The sequence below is a fragment of the Gossypium hirsutum genome, chromosome A13 (genome assembly GCF_007990345.1).
Source record: "Gossypium hirsutum isolate 1008001.06 chromosome A13, Gossypium_hirsutum_v2.1, whole genome shotgun sequence".
NCBI classification, from domain to species: Eukaryota; Viridiplantae; Streptophyta; class Magnoliopsida; order Malvales; family Malvaceae; genus Gossypium; species Gossypium hirsutum.
The window spans coordinates 97026915-97033385 of NC_053436.1; the positions used below are offsets into that span (position 1 = coordinate 97026915).

Below are 6471 nucleotides of genomic sequence, written 5' to 3' on the forward strand. Positions count from 1 at the left end.
AATAATAACAACCTATAAAAAAGAAAAAAAAAACTATTTATCATGGTTAACTTTCCCAAAAAAGTATAAAAACCAAGAAATTATAAATAAACAAATAAAAACAAAGCAAAGTTGCAGCCACATAAAGCTTTAAAAATTTTAACATGGACAAGAAATAGAATTCTACTTGGAACTCTTAAGCTAATTAAAATACAGAAATCCATAAAAATTAATCCAATAACACAAACCCATCAAAGTAAAGCAACCAAACTAATATGGTAAAGAACGAAAATAACCATTCAAAATCAAATCTGAAGAAGAAAAAACTACAATTTCTTTAACCTAATGGGTCAACAAGGAAAAATCAACGATAATTTTAACAAACATTAAAGTAATATAAGAGTAAAAGAGAGTCAGAAACATTGGTTTGGCTTTCAGTTGTAGTAAACTTGGAACCCACCAAATGATGTGATTCTAATGAAAGGGAAAAGCAAAAGAAGAAAGCAATGGAATAGGAGGATTGTTTCAAAAAGGTGAGGGGTAAAAATTGGAAAAGGGAAAAAAAATGGGAAAGTTTCACTTGCGTTGAATTGCTATTTAATGGTGAGGGAAGGGTTTAGGGATGCATCATTTTCACAAAATAAAGTTGTTTTCAAAGCAGACTTAATAAAACTTTACAGCCAACCAAACATGGGTTTAGTAGTGGGCTCGCCGATTTGGGCTGTAACCTATTCCTACATCCTCCAACCAAACATGACATTAAAATTTTGAAATGTTTCCATTGATGATTTTTGAATTTTTTGGTGTTAAATGGTTTTATATTAAGCTTAGATGTTATGTAGGATTAATTTACAAAGTTTGAATGTTTGTTTTGCATTTAAGGACTAAAATAAAAAGTTGATGAAACTATCATTAGCATTTCATAAATATGGGAATTAGAGGGATGTAGAAGGATGTAATTGAAATTGAATTGTAAAACCGGGTTTAAATGTGAATGATATGATAGTTCAATTTTAGGGACTAAATTGAATAAAATATAAAAGTTTTGAGAAATTTTGTAATATGCTATTAAAAAGTCGTATGCATATATTTAGACATTATAAGGCATTTGGAATTAATTATTATATAAATAAAGATTTGAAACAAGTTGAAGATAATTGGAAAAAGGGAAAATTGTTGAATAGTCCTTACAAATCAACTTGTTAGCTGATTTTGCCTAGTAAGTGTTTAGGGTATAGTTATGTACTTATATGTATTGATTAACCTCCCAAACTCAACCTAGATGTTATGGTCGAATTCCAAAGACTACATTGGGAACTGGAATGGTGCAGAAAACTTTCGTATTTTAAAACTATTTGCCTTTTTAATTCAAAACTTGTGAGCTTGATTATTTTTCTTTGTTTTGGGAAAAAAAGGTTTATTTTAAAAATCACGCACCTTTAGAAATTTATTTGTAAAGTTCAGATGTTTCAGAAAAGTAAGTTGTATTATTATTCAAAACTTATTTTCTTTATCACAACAAAAAAGAGTGATTGTCAGATTTTATTAAAAACCAAGTTTCATGTGTAATCTTATCAAATACCTATTTATGCAGTTTTTAAAACTTAATGTCATGCAACTCGAAATAATAATCCCCAAAATAAAGTCTCATGCCACAGTCCATTAAGAAAATTATTACAGTCCCAAAAATAAACATATAATAAAGATTTAAGTATTTAAACCTAAAATCATCTGAGAGGCTCCTTCGATAACCGCATCCATGTCCTAAACTCGAGGGTTATTTGTAAAATTAGAAAACTAAAAATGGTGAGATATAAAGCTCAATGTGGGTCGAAGTCAATAGTGCCATAAAAAAACAGAGTTCATAAATCTCAAATGTATGCTTATGATTTTCATAAAACATTGTATTTTTGCATTTAAAGAAAAATTCCTACTCATACTCCGCTACACACCATAAGAGTTCCTCAAAACTCGTTCCATCCAAAAGCACACCAGTTTGTAGGAAAGCCACCAGAATCACAGATAAACTGCAAAAATTGTAGACAAGCTGTTAGAAATGTGGTCATGCCACTAGAATTGCAGATAGCTTCCAGAATTATGTGGTTAAACCACCAGAATTACAGATATACTGCCAGATTTTCCTTCTTCAATCATACCGAATCCCCCTTCAATGCAAAAAGGAATTTTATGCATTTCAGTATGAAAATCAGTTCGGTAACAATAACAAAATTAGTTTGGTAACAGTATCAAAATCAGTACAGTAACAATATCAAAAATAATTTGGTAACAGTATCAAAATCAGTTTGATAACAGTATTAGCATATATACCACACATTTAGTGTAATGGAAATAGTAAGCATGTGTAATCATGCTTTCAGAGCATCAGTAACGATAACAAATTATTGGCACACTCGACCACATTAAGGAAACATGGTTATGTGTGATCATCACTTGAATCATGAGTCCAATCGATCAATCACAGTAACACTTTCCACATTTGGTTGAATTAATAAAATATGGGAATATAATTTTCTATTTCAAATAAATCACACAATTATTGGTTAGGACCCATACCTTATTTTGCACGTTCAATTAATAATCGATCTAGTTTGTAATAACAAATGAAGCATACAAAATCACCATGTTAGATTTGACAAAAAGCAAAGAAAATAATCTAATTTCCCATTCTGAAATAATCACTTCTCTCAACCATCGATCAACAGATCTAAACCAATAACACCTCTATCTTTCAAGTCCGAATTGATGTCTTTCTAGGATCGCACCTTAAATAATATAACAAATGCCATACATATTAAGACCAACTAACACCATTGATAGGTTCGACCAAAGCTTTGAAAGATAACTATTTCAAACCTAAAAAGAATACACTTACTCTTTACCAATATCAATCGATTCTGACGAATCTATACTGGGGTGAGGATTTGGAAATATCTAAAAAAAAGAATAAAAGGAGAGAAAAATAACGATGATGAGCTGCGACAACATGGCAGTGTTACGGCGTCGTGTGGTGGAGGTCCAGCCATGGGGAAGAAAAGAAGAAAGGGAAGAGACGGTGGTATAGTGGTGGTTGATTGGCAAAGCGATGGTGGCTAAAAGTGATTAAGGTGGCGGTAATAAAGAACTATGGTGGTTTAAATGGAGGAGAGAAAAAATGAATTCCTTTCCTAAGCTACATGGGATGGCTAGCAAGTTAAAGGGAAAGGGAAAAAAACAATGAGTGAAATATGGGAAAGGAAAGGAAAGGAAAGGAAGGGGAACAATAGGAGAGAAAAAGGGGATAAGAAAGGTAAAAGAGGAAAGAATTTCCCTTGCATGGTAACAAATTTTGGGCGATAAAAGGGGTTTGACCAAGCTATTAATGCTGAAAAAAATAAAAGAATGTGAACAAATGAATATAAGCGCTTGTTCTCAACAACTAGGATAATACTCATTTTATTATCTAAGTGTTCACAACAAATGAATATAAGTCAGGATGTGAACAAATTGAATATGATCAAAAGAATAGAATTAATAATATGTGTAGTACTAAGGGGAATTGAACTCATGACCTTTTATAGCATTAAGAGTATCTTAACCAACTACTTTAAGCTTCAAAGTTTGTTTACTCTAAAGTTTCCAAAAATACTAAGTGAACCCGGCTTCAAACAGAGGCCCAAATAACAACAAATAGATTTCCAACACAACCATCTAACCTGAAAAAAGTTTTAGCCCCTAAGTTGGGGCGTGACAATTGTGGTTGAATTACAAATTTATATTGTTTGAATGTATTTTACAATGTTTACAAATTAGTACGAAAGGTGAGAAATGAATATATGGACTTAATTGTAAAGTTTCACGTATGTGATAATTATAATTCATGCGGAATGCTGAATAAATATGATATGCTTATGAAATATGATTTGATTTATGGAAATGCTACGATAGTGTAAATGTTATGAATTCTGTATAAATGCCCGTTTGAACTTAGTAAATGATTAGAATGTGATTGGCATGTCACTAGAGTTAATTGGGAACTTGTATGGGATTGCACTTTGGTGCCTCTATTTACAGTTCAATGCCTCTTTATAACACTATGGTGCTCTTTGTTGTGGTATAGGTACTCAAGTATACAAATCTTCTTGCTATAGTTCATCTAGCTAATCTGATATGAGTTTAAATGATATAATATGTGATGGAATATGTTGAATCTATATGAATTTACTACATTGAATATTATGTCAAATGTGGAAATATTTTGTGATTCGATATTATGACGAACTCACCTATTCCTTGTGAACTATGATGTCAGGTTATTAATATTATGTTAATTGGTTTATTGCATATTTTTTATTCGAGGTAAGTTTACTTGTAATTTAAACATGTGAACTTATTAAGCTTACTTAAAGCTTACTCTATTTAGTTTTCTGTAGTTGGCATTTTGCAGAACGTGTCTATCGGATCATCCCCAAAGCTCACACTATCCAACTTCAGTCTCAGTAAACTTGTTAATTATTCTAAACTCGATTATGTGGCATGTATATAGACTTGGTTATGAATAAGTGTTTTTGTGTTTAAGTGATAATTTTGGAAAGATAATGAAATGGTCTATATGTAATGTTGGTTTTGAAAGTTTATATGGTATGCCAATAAGATTTGAATTTAATGTGTATGTTTAATTGAGGTGTTCATGTTTTTGAATCAAGAAATAGAGTGGTTTTGATGATGATTGGATATAAATTTTAAGGTATATATGCTAGTTTGTAGTCTCATGTTAATGCATAAATGGTTAAGTTTTAGTCTATGGAAAGGTAAGGTTAATGAGGTGAGAATTTGGAAAGTTATTTTGACAATATGTGAATTTGTAGCATAGGTTTATATGCATGTTTGAATTGAATGAATGGTTTGAAAGTTTCTTAGATCTTGTTGTGATGGTGCCATTAGGCATATTGGTTAGATAATTAAGGGTTGATATGGTATGCTTTTGAATTGTTTTGAATATGTTTACCAATGTTCAAATTGTGTTATGAAATGTTTGTTTAGGTTAAAAATTGAATCATGAATCGTAGGGTATAATTTGTACCACACGGCTGTGTGTCACACATGGGCTGGTGACACGACTGTGTGTCTACTAGATAATAGGAAGTATTCGAAGCACACAGTTCCCTATTATCACACAGGCTAGCCACACGCCCATGTGAGTACTGTAGATTTGGTCGTTTAGTTTTCACATGGTCTCAGTTTGTTACACGGCCCAGCCGTATGACCGTGTAACTTTTGATGATTTTTTTTGCAATTTGATCCACACGGTTTAGTGAGTTACACGATCTAGACACACGACCATGTGACTTCAGTTCCACACGATCATTGTTTGTTACATGACTTGGGCACATGACCGTATGACCCCTGTTTTGAAAATTTGCTCTACTTTTTGGAAAGTTTCAATTTGGTCTATATTTTATTCTCGGGTCAACTTAAGAGCTTTTGTAAGGTCGATTGAGACTTGGATTAGTTCGTAAATCATATTATGCATGGATATGAAATGTTTTTATTGTTTAATTGAATTTTAAAGCCAGATTTTTAGGTAATATACTTTGTTAACTGTTGTAGCATCCTATAGCTCGAGTTTGGCGACCGGACTAGGTGAGTGTTACATCCTCTTTTAGTTTAATAATAAAAAACATAATTTTTTAAATAATTTTATGTATAAAATAGAATTTTTAAATAATTATCTATAATTTTAGAATTATTTAAAAAAGACATATAGGATGAACCTAGAAAAATAGTTGTCTAGTTTCATCTTATATGTGTTTTTAAAATAATTATTAAAATTTTGTTTTTTGTTTAGGATATTTTTTAATTTTTAAATATTTGCTAACACTTAAAATCCCCACCAGTATAAGGTACATATGGCACACCACATGACGTTGTTTAGTTGCTTCATCAACCATGTTATCACTTAATAGAAGAAACAAATGTTTTCTACTGAAAGACCAGTTTGCTCTTTCATCTAACATATATGGATTAATTTACACTTTTTTTCAATAGAGGGGGTAAAATGTAATCTGACTCTTTATACAAGGGTTTCCATGATACTTTTACCTAATCCTACTCATCATTTAATTCCACATCACTTGCATAATTTTTTTTTTAAAAAGTCAAATCATCACTTAATAGTGCAAATGGATGAAATTTTTAATAGAATAGTCAATTTGTACTTTTTTCTAATATACAAAAACTAATTTGACAATTTTTAGTAGAGGGGACAAAATGCTTTCCCACTCCTAATTTTTTTTCAAAATTTTCTTTCAATTTAATTGAAAAGGATAAATAAATTTGTGTGTTTATATAAAATTAAAATTTTCTTCTTTTATTGGCGAGGATGATGGACTTTTTATTATTTATTTAAAATATTGTTAGAAAAGTTATATTTCTTCTGATTTGTTAGTCCTCTTTGACTTCTAAATAATTTAAATTGTGATTTTAAATTTTTTT

The 6471-nt window shown here is 30.7% G+C and overlaps 1 long non-coding RNA gene across 1 annotated transcript; it reads right to left on the bottom strand.

Annotated features, from left to right (window-relative positions):
- Positions 1-1619: 1619 nt before the first annotated feature.
- On the bottom strand, positions 1620-3235 carry LOC121212500 (uncharacterized). The gene is made up of 2 exons (XR_005907761.1): positions 2873-3235; positions 1620-2006 (listed from the first exon to the last, which is right to left on the bottom strand). It is a non-coding gene; the product is annotated as an uncharacterized lncRNA (long non-coding RNA).
- Between the last annotated feature and the right edge of the window lie 3236 nt (positions 3236-6471).